Here is an 11,005-nt window from a genome sequence, read left to right on the forward strand (position 1 = left end):
AGTCACTTCATTTTTCCTGCCTTCGGCCGACATAATAGTATGTGTGTGTGTGTTTGTAAACCCTGGCATTGTTGAAATACACAATATATTCCTCTGTTGCGTATCCCTTCTGTTTTATATGCACAGCCCCTACCGATCAATTCAACGTACTCAAACTAAAAGCCCATATTGGACGCAAGGACATAGGGATTTTTATTTTATATGGCTCATGTTTATATATTTTGATGAAGCCTTCAGCACATTTGGTAATGCTTGGGAAGCTAGCTCTGCTGCTGTGTCCGGGCACGTTTCCTCTGTGATTGACTGTGAAAGGGAGAGAGAGAGAGAGAGATAGAGAGAGGGAGAGATAGAGAGAGAGAGAGAGTGAGTGAATGCCTCGGAGACTATAAAATGTTGCATTTCTGATGTATGGTAACAGATGGCAAACCGTGCAGGAATCAAAAATAGTTTTGCGCTTTTCTTTGATTTCGCAATGGTAATATTAGATGCAAATGGGACCCATACTACAGAATGGAGGGTCTCTGAGACAACGGGAAACATAGCTGTAGGGATTCCCCCCCCCCCCCCCCCCTTCCTCCTCCCCACCTTCCATCCAACCGCCGTTTTTTAGGTTCGTTTTTAGGTTGAAAATAAGTATCGGAGATTTCTTCATCCGCTTTTTGTGTTTGTTGGATTCGTTTTAGAAAAGAAAAGAGCTGGAAAGAGAGGGAACTACAGAGAAAGTCAACTCCAAACAGTCATCCTTCAACAGAACGGGAAAGGGAGAAAGTGCTGGGGGAAAAAAGCCACCGTTGTTTACACTCGGCCACGTTTACCAGAACGGCACAAAGAGAAAGATACCACACAGAGAACACACGCACATACACACACGCACACGCACGCGTACGCACACACACACACACACACACACACACACACACACACACACACACACACACACACACACACACACACACACACACGCACACACACGCACACATATCACTCCATACTATAACTCGTCTCCGACTTGTTTGCTTCTAATTGCAATATGTCTCGCAGAAGACGGGTCCCCGGTGTCTGCCGTGTAGTTATTTTTTTTTTACGACATGAGGAATTAATTGGGAGCGGCGTGGCTGTTGTAGTGTCAGAGAGATGAGGACCGCCCCTGACCCCGTCCTGAACTCATCAGTCGAAATGAAGTTGCTCAGCGAGCTGGAGAAGACAAACCATAGTTCCCGCGGATTAATCAACCCCATCATGCCGCATGCAATAGAGAGGGGTAGGGGGGGCGAGGGGGGGGGGGGGGTGGAAATGGGCTCTCCTCGCTTCCACTTTGACCCCTGGAGGGGGTCAATACCGGAGGGGGTCCTTGAATGAGCGGGGAGTGAGACTTCGCCCGTCCCCTGGCGTTATATACTGTATGATAATACTGAATTATACGTGGACTTAAATTAGACGTCTCGCTTCCACGCATGGTTGTTCCTTCGATTTGTGTGCCCGTTTTTTTTTTTTTTTTTAGACACAAGTTCGGTTTTGGGTCTCTCTCTCTCTCTCTCTCTCTCTCTCTCTCTCTCTGTCTCCCCATCGTGTATTTTGCTTGTTCTTTCCACTTACGTTGTGTGTACACATGGGGGTATGTGGGGTATTCTTTATTTATTTATATTTACAGCATATATATATATATATATATTTTTTTTTTTACAACGCCACTGAGCATGTTATGATTTGGGTATGATTCTCCTGTGCCGGCGACCCAGCCATATGTGGCGCAGCTGTTGCCAAACGCAATCATGCAAAGATACTGAAAGGCTTCTTCTCTATGGCGCCGTTTTCCAGATGTCCTTGAAAAGAGAGAGAGAAAGGGGGAAAATAAGAAAAACACGCTTCAGACAAAAAAACGGGGAAGAGGATGAGTTGGTTTTGGAAGCAGCCTCCTCATCTCCCGCGGAATTATTTTGCCATTTATTAGTCTGGAGGAAACACTGAATCGGACGGCTCAGCCGAAGCCAAACGGTAACCGCTCAGACGGGGGGAGGGGGGGGGATATCCAGACTCAAACCGCAAATGTTTCAGAGGCCACTTTTACTGTAAGACAGAGGTTTTTTCTTTCGGTTTAGTCCTTACGGGGGGAAACAATGCTTATGCGGCGTACAAAAAAGGACGAGCTGCGATCCCCCCCCCCCGTACCGTAGACATTTCCCTTACACCCGCTGCTTTGAGGAGCGGCAAAGGTGGTCGACAGCAAACGAGATGTGGGGGGGGGGGGGGGGACGTCCCCGTTAAAAGACCCGGGACGTGAACATCCTCGTGTTTTACCATTTGTGTGTATACTTCCTACGCACTTTACAACCAAACTCAGAGCCGCTGCCTCCCCCACCGGTGTGGCCGCTGGCAGGGTAGCGCAGGCCTGCCTCCGACTGGGACAGAGCCTTGGAGGCCGGAGGCCGAGAGCCACACATTATGTAGTCGTCGAGGGATGTTGATTTGTCAGAGAAACTCTTCAGAATTTCTCTGGTATTTGAGCGAGAAGCCTGTTTTTTTTCCTTTTTTTTCTTTTCTTTTTGGTGCCTTTTGTATAAAACTTTGTTTAGGCGGGGAGAGAATGGGATATGATCTCATTATCTTTCTGGCATCACACAACCCTGACCATATGATATACTCAACCGCCTTCAGAACGCAGAATGAGGGAGAGCGGGAGAAGGAAATAAAGTGAGAGAGAGAGTGTGAGAGAGAGAGAGAGAGAGAGAGAGAGCCGAAGAGAGAGAGAGAGAGAGAGAGAGAGAGAGAGAGAGAGAGAGAGATGCAGCCTCCTCTTGCAGTCATTGTATTTTGCGCGCATTAGAGTTTGCAAGACTAATGTTTTGGAAAACAAGAATGGGGGAAATGAGAACGCTTCACAGTGGCTCTCTGCGTGACTGGATTTGGTTTGAAAGGGATGTGCGCGCTTCCAGAGGAAGGGTTCCCGGTGACATATCCAACTGGAAATTTTTAATCTCACAGCTGAAAACTTTAAATACAAAAGCCCTTCTTCAGGATCACTCCCTCCGCCTCTGTTCAGATTGCCACCGCTTACGGTCTCCCTCCCGACTGCACAACTTAGACAGGGGGGATTGTGTAAACAAAGACAATATCCTCAAAGGAAAAGTATGTTTTTTTTGTGTATCCAATCAGTCAAATAATATACTCAAATAATGTAACATGGCAGCTCCAAAAACTTCCATTTGTTCAACAATGAAGAACAAATTAATGGGTAAAGACACCACTGTATTTTGGAAATACACAACGGGAGGCGGCGTTAGCTGTCAATTACGATTGTAATATTCAAATGTAAGCTTTAGTTACTGAAGATAAAACAATTTGCACAACGCTGAAACTCAATATTTTGTTAGTTTACACCATAACCAGCCAAATACACTATGCCCACTTTGATCAGCGGTTCTCAAAGTAGGGTCTGGAGACCCTCTATAGGCCTTGAAAAATAGGGACTAGTTTAATTACACTAATATTGTATTCACTAGAAGGTGATTATTATGATAACACAGTAGGTTTCACCCCCTCCTCTCTTATATCCACACCTACAGTATAGACATTTATGAAATTCTAAATCATATCTAACAACAAATATCTTCTCAGATGGGGCCCCTGGGGGGTGGGGGGGGGGGGGGTGCTGGGACAATAATCTCATAAAATGGAGTTACATGGCCTATTACGTGTCAATTTGGCCGCCCTCGAAGTGAAAACGCTTGACAACCACTGGCCTACATCTCACACTACCCTGCCCTCGTAAACAAACGCCGGCGAGGAACGTCTGAGAGCGAGTGCAGTCAGATCTTTGTTTTCGGAAGCTTCTGGGTCACGTAACAACACTCGGAGCACTTTACGTCTCCGATCCAGCGCCAAATCTCTCCCCGTGTTTGACATACACACCATTGTTGTGGAGTACTAACAAAGATGGAGGATTATCTCCCCCTGGCTGAGCAACACGGGGCACGTTCTGCCGCGGCGGCGCGTTCGCCATGTATAATTCATCTGCAAAATAAATTGTCAGGAGTTAGAGGAACACAATACATTTTTGTAACACTTTGCTTTTTTACCCTCCAAATTATTTAGCGTTTCCCTCCGACCCCCGAGGGGCTGCACTCTGACCTTCGGAGACTTCTGCTCTGCCACACTGCCACCATGAAGTCTGCCTCACCCTGGTCCTCCTCCATTTAGTCTTTTCAATTCTAATGCTTCCCTTCACCCCTTCCTATCATTATGCACAATAAAAATGGTAAATGGTGCATTTTATATATCTCTTTTATCCAAAGCGCTTTACAGTTTTGTTCCTCACATTCACCCGTTCACTCACACGTTCACACGCGCCGACGGGCGGGAGGCGACCGTGCCAGGTGCCGACCTGCTCGCCGGGAGCAGTTAAGGGGTTACGTGTCTCGCTCAAGGACACGCTTTGACACGCTGCCCCGGGAGGATTGGGAATCGAACCGGGAAACTTCCGATTACCAGGTCACCGCTCTCTACCTCCTGAGCCGCTGTCACCCGTTTTGCATTCGGAACACACGTAACACCGACCGAACCGCACGTGACTCGACACGTGGCTTTCGAGATTCGTAAAATCATACGCGCACGGGCTCCGTTGGCGTTTTGACAATAATACGTCGGCTGATTTGAGAGCACACATTGTAACGACAACATACCGTAACTTAATCGTTAGCCGTACTGCTCTCTGCTTTCCCCAGCATTGTTTCTGGGTGCCTCTGAATCCATCCTTTGCGTCTTTGTTACGGTGTTTGAGTCCAGCGCGTTGGGGAGAACAGTGATACTTTCCATGTATCAACAAAACTGATTCGTGAGTATATTCCCAGAGAAAGAGGTAGGTTTAGCAGGCCACAGGCCACATACTGTGTATATTGTATTCATTCAACTACACAGATAAAGTACTGTGAATATATATTTCAGTTAGTTAGATAGTAAATTATATTGACCTATTTGTTTACACTGCTTGTGTTGTTCTTACTACCTGTACCCCCCCCCCCCATTCCCCCATGCTGCTATGATGCCTGAATTTCCCCAAGGGGATCAATAAAGGAATATCTTATCTTATCTTATCTTATCTTATCTTATCTTATCTTATCTTACATTCGGCTGTTGTCTCCTTCCTTTCCGTCTTTTGCAACGTTACAATACAAACAATACAGCTGTAACTGAAAATACACACTAGCAATGCGACGGCATAAATACCATATGAACTAGGTTAGTGTAATGAACTAGTTTGACATGTTATTGCTTTTGTCTATTTTCCTGTCTCTCTGCTGTGTTCTCCTGTCAGCCCCCTCTTCTGTTCATGGTCAGATCAGTTCTGCTTGTTTTTCCATTGGGTTTATCTCTTTTTCTGAAGGGGAAACCCTTGCGAACACGGGGTAGAACATCAAACTCCACACAGAAAGGCCCCGGGAGATACCCCAATTGGGTAGCTGGCAACCCGGCAACCTGGTCCCCCAAACGGGAATCCAACCCCAGGACCTCCTTGCTGTGAGGTGACAGTGTTAACCACTACACCACCATGCCACTAACGCTCCACTAATTCTCTACATTTAACCCCTCAGGTGTGGGCTAAGCAGTTTGAGAATCGGACACTCTAATGAAGATGTCACAATCGCTATTGGATCTGAATGGGTTATGTATTTTTTTATGATTATTTTAGAGCATTACTCCTTCATTTGACAATATACTGTAGAGATTGACAGGTGATGTTGGAGGAGAGAGGGAATGACAAAGGTCATGTCTCGGGTTCAAACTCAGAAGTAAGCAGCAACATGCACCTCAGCTCACCATCATGAAAACAGAAACACCCCTCGACTGTCAATTCGCAGCATGATTGCATTCTTTTACGTATAAGCCACTAAGGATGAAAAAGCTATTAACTCTTGATCATCTGTACAATCTCATGTCAGATAGGATTTTGAGACCTGAAAATTATATATTATATCCTGAGGCCTTTCAGTGTTGCATGGATCACCGGTCCCCGCTGAGCAAAGGTGTTCCTGAGGTCCACTGACATTATCTGTAGCGTTAGCCGGCTTGTCAGCTGCTAGCTAGTTTGTTCTTTTTGCATAGCATTCAATGTCCGCCTAGCATGTTAATGCAACGCCGAGTTTGACAGGTTGATCTGAAGGTGGCGCTACAGAGGCAGTAGAAAAGTCATGGGGTCATAAAACAACAGGATTCTTCATCCAGGGTCCATGAATGTTCATAGCAAATGTTCAAAGATGTAAATAGAAACTATCCTCGTGAGAAATGAAGGATCTGTCATGGTGGACAGGGACACCATGATGGTAGCAGACAGGGTTAATCCATAATATTCCCAATACTGTCATTTGGTCCGGGGACATATTCAGGGGATATATTCTAGTCATTTTCAACAAGTTAATATAGTCTTTGAAGTCTCCTAAACATGTATTTTAAGTTTATTGCTGGGGAAAAAAACACTCAGAGATTATGCGTTCTAGCTGTCTCTATACCTCTGTTTCAGTCCTGTTCTCAGTGGGCTGTCACTGATCCTGAAAATGAGCGAGCCGCGCGAGCCTGTACTGTATACTGTCCAACGAAATTCAGATCAAATTCAGGTAAAACTTTCAGGCTTTCAGACTTGCAGATCAAATATGACTCAAGATCCAGCAATAGCAATCTTACCGTTAAAAACGTTGTAAGAAACATATTTTAGATTCAACTAAGAGAAGATTTATGAGCGAGTCACCATCTTGTACGCCCACATTTTATCAATATATCTTCTTAATGATCAGACCGGCATCCCACCCAGTATCAGTCACTATTTAAAGTTACATTTCCAGAATTTATCTTTTCTTGATCCTCCAATCACTAATAATAATAATAATAATAAATCAAATTTCTATTTTATTGGAGGATCAAGCAAAGAGGGTTGGGCTTCTGGTAGGTCACTTGGTAACAGTGAAAAGGTGGTACCAGTGCATCCTCAGCACTTAAACACACAATGAACAGAAATGCCCTTCAGTCAGAATAAATATGCGCAGAACTTTGAGTGGAACTAGCAATGAAATAAACAACAACATGAACATCAACACTCAACGATTATCCACAGACGGCCCGACGAGGCAACTTTTTAATAGAATTATCTTTGTTATTCAACTCATCAGTCATGCTCTCTCTATGCTATTACACTCGCTGGAGGAGCAGGGGAGACGAGGTCCCCTGTCATACAGCGTCTCTCTCAGACAATATTTAATTACTTAAACAATAGTATGTGATACGTTATTAGGAGTGTGGGGGGGGGGGTGGGTTGAAGGGGGGGGGGGTAGGATCCGCTGAGGTCTTTGTAATTCCCTATTTGATAGTAAGGCTTACACCAATTAAGATGTTTAATTTAAGGATTTGTGCAATACGGATTCAGACGCGGGGAGAACACAAAAAATACAGGGGGTGGTGTCGGTGGAGTTTGGGGTGGAATCCGACCGTATTCAAATTTTGATGATTCTCTCTCTCTCTCTCTCTCTCTCTCTCTCTCTCTCTCTCTCTCTCTCTCTCTCTCTCTCTCTCTCTCTCTCTCTCTCTCTATGTCTCTTCCTCTCTCATGCGCTCCCATTCTCTCTCCCTTTCTCTCTTTTCTCCCTCCTCCTTTTCTTCTCTCCCGCTTTTTTTCTTCTCCCCTCTTCTCCCCCTCTGCCCCCTCTCTCTTTCTCTCTCTCCCCACCCCCCTCTCTCCCTTTCTCTCTCTTTCTTCTCTCCTCCTTTATTTCTCCTCCCCCCTTCTCACCCTGTCTCTCCCTCTCTCTCTTTCTCTCTCTCCCCCTTTCTTTCACCCCCCCCTTCCTCTCTCCCCCCCCCCCTCTTCTTTCTCTTGAAGTCTCCTGGGGTACTGGGCCAGTGAGGAGGGATGTGAGGGGAGTTGATCGTTGCGTCTCACTGATAAGCAAAAACTGTTTCCAGAGCGTAAAGGAACTCTGTGGTGTGTGAGTGGGATAAACGCTAATCTGCTGCCGCACACTGAACTTGACTGCTAATATTTGCATTGGAAATCAGGCGGAAGTTATGCTAAGCCGTCCCCATTATAGCCCGTCAGCCCCCCCCGCACACACACACACACTCCCCTTCATTTGAATACGGCCTCTTATGCATTCGAAAAATACACATTTGGAGAGGAGACGAGAGGAGAGGATGGATGGATGGGTGGGTGGATGAGGGCGGGGGGACAATTTATGAGAATGCGTTTCTTGAAATGATCTTTTAGCAAGGTGGACCGCCCTCACACTTCCACCCCCCCCCCCCCCTCTCTGTCTCTCTCTGTCTCGTTTTCTATTTGTGTCTTCTCTCTTTCATTCATCGCTCTCTCTCCCTCCATCTCTTTCTCTCTCTCTCTCCCTACCTTTCATTACACTATCTCTCTTCTTGCTCCCTCTCTCTCTCTCTTTCACTCTCTCCCTCTCTCTCTTTCTCTTTTTCTATCTCTCTCCCCCCGCCCCTGACCTCATATGGTGCATGAAAACCTATTTATAAAACCTAAGTGAAATGTTTAAGAGGGATTAGCCTCGACTATGAATTGCACATTAAATTGGGTTTTTTGCTAAAGTGAAATCCTCCTAAATCCTCCCAGGCACACTCACACTCTGCATAATACTCACACTCTGCATTGACACTCACACTCTGCATAACACTCACACACTGCATTGACACTCACACTCTGCATAACACTCACACACTGCATTGACACTCACACTCTGCATAACACTCACACACTGCGTACCACTCAAATACAGTGTATTGTCTTTTTTCTTGTCATTGAATATGTGTTTTAATTTGACACAATCTTCCTCTTTCCTCTGAATGAGTAGGGTTAAACTGAACACATAATCTGAGTTGTTTTTTTCCCTTTCATAACATGTTTGTATTACACACGATTGTTCAAACGAGCCAGCTGATCAAATCACAGCATCACAGAAAGCCTCGCCGTATACCAAGCGGGAATTCAGAGCCCCCTTTGCTCATATTTGTTTTCTCTCTCCTTTCACCCTCTCACTGTTACATTTCCCTGAGCCTCGTTCTTCTTTTTTTTTACTCAATTAAACCATTAACTTTGTTGTTATTCCTATATGAATAAGCTCAGCGCAGCAACTGCACTGGTACGATCGAGCCTGTGTTGTGCAGCATTGATAAGATTAGCAATCAAGAGCATTAAAGGATCAAAGTGGCATCATAAACGTTCTCATTATTAAAACCTGCTGAATTAAAAAAAGGGGGGGGGGGGTGTTTCTAGATGGGGGTAAATCACACCACTGTTACCAGGTCATAACGCTGGTCACCATCTATTCAAATGGGAAAACCACACAAGGAGTCAAAAGGGAAGACTTCAATGTGAATACATTTACAGTGTGGGTTGTGCTAACTATTTGTCTGTATTGCTTTACAAGTCAGTCATATATATTACATATATTGGAGACCCCAGCCACCCAACCCACAAACTGTTTGAGCTCATGCCGTCACAGAATAAACACAGAAGCACCTTAAGTGACTTACACACCACACATGCACACTTATTACATGCACACACTGCTGCTACTTACACTGTATTTAATCATTTATCGTTTTATTTTAAATGTATCTGCATTTTTGTTTTCCAGAGACAACCAAAGATTTTTAACTAAGGAGACAAACTTAAATAACAGAATATATAGCCTATTTTAATTGGGGCTCATGGGATCCTGGATGACTGCCAGAGGCCATGCTTAAAGCACTGAATCTTCTGCTCTGCACGTGCTCAGGTCCAGCCCCGATGACCCGAGCTACGGCATAGCTTCCGGTGTCATCAGCGTCTCGGTTCCTACAGAATCTTCTCACGCAATCACGATAATTCCAAATTACCGAGCTCTCCGGCGGTCATCCAGGATTCATAGTGTCATAGTCTGTGTCATCCTTCCTGAACGGCACTTAAAACACTTGATGACTCAGAGGAACTCAGCACAAGGACCACGCCCAATGGACGGCGGGTGGCAATGTTCACTTTGTAGAATGAAGGAGAACCAGAGGGGGCAGTGGGTCGATGCTTCTAAGGCAAAAAGATCCACGTCTGCCCTGCCAACGTTGTGACAGTCTCTCGGCAGGAGGGGATGGAGACCATGGGGACCCCCCCCCCCCCCCCCAAATCATATAGGACCTCTCCCTCCATGGGGATGGAGCGAGGAGGCACTGTTGTGACACCCTGAGCCTCTTGAGCCTGTGCCACTTGTCATCCAAGGGTCATGTCAGCCACCTCTGCAGGGGGTGCAACAACAGTAAGCCCAGGGAGAGAACAGTTGAGGCAGCTGTCAGTTTGCCCAATAGGTGAAGGAACAGGATGTGGGGCAAGAGGGGGATGAGGTGGGGGATGTCCTCCATGTGCTGAGGCGATGGACATGCCCTCATATAGCAACCGTGTTCAAAGCAACGGAAATACAGCTTGTGGTCTGAGAGGGGTTCAGGCAGCTCGTTCACCGTAAGACCCAGCCAGGCCATGTGAGACAAGAGATGCACCGTGTCCTGGGTTGCCTGAGACCGGGATGGTGCACGTATCAGCAGTGTCTTCTTACCCTGAGACTGCAGGGGCGAGAGAGCTGCCACAACGCACCTGGTGAACGCCCCCGTGGGGAAGGGGATAGTCCAAATGGAAGCACCCTGAACTGAAAGTGATGGCCTCGAAAGGCACAGCATTTTTTTTTTTTACTAGAAAATAACTTTAGTAATAACCCACCTGGATACGCAAGGGGATCTACAGGCTCGGTTCTTTTACCGAGTCGCTGATGAAGGTAATTTTGACCCGGCCTAGGGTGGAAACTCCCCAGGGGTCCGAGGTGTGAGCAACCCAGTAACTGAGCTGCTGCTGGCCTCACAACCTCAGCACCTGCCTCCCCGGCCTCTGGAGGCTCCCGGGGGAGAGGGGGGGCAACTGTTCTGCTGCTCTAGCACCCAAGGTTGCTGGGGGGGGGGGGGGGGGGTGAGGAGGGCCCTGAAAGTC

This window comes from Notolepis coatsorum, assembly GCF_963971535.1.
Source record: "Notolepis coatsorum genome assembly, chromosome: 19".
NCBI classification, from domain to species: domain Eukaryota; kingdom Metazoa; phylum Chordata; class Actinopteri; order Aulopiformes; family Paralepididae; genus Notolepis; species Notolepis coatsorum.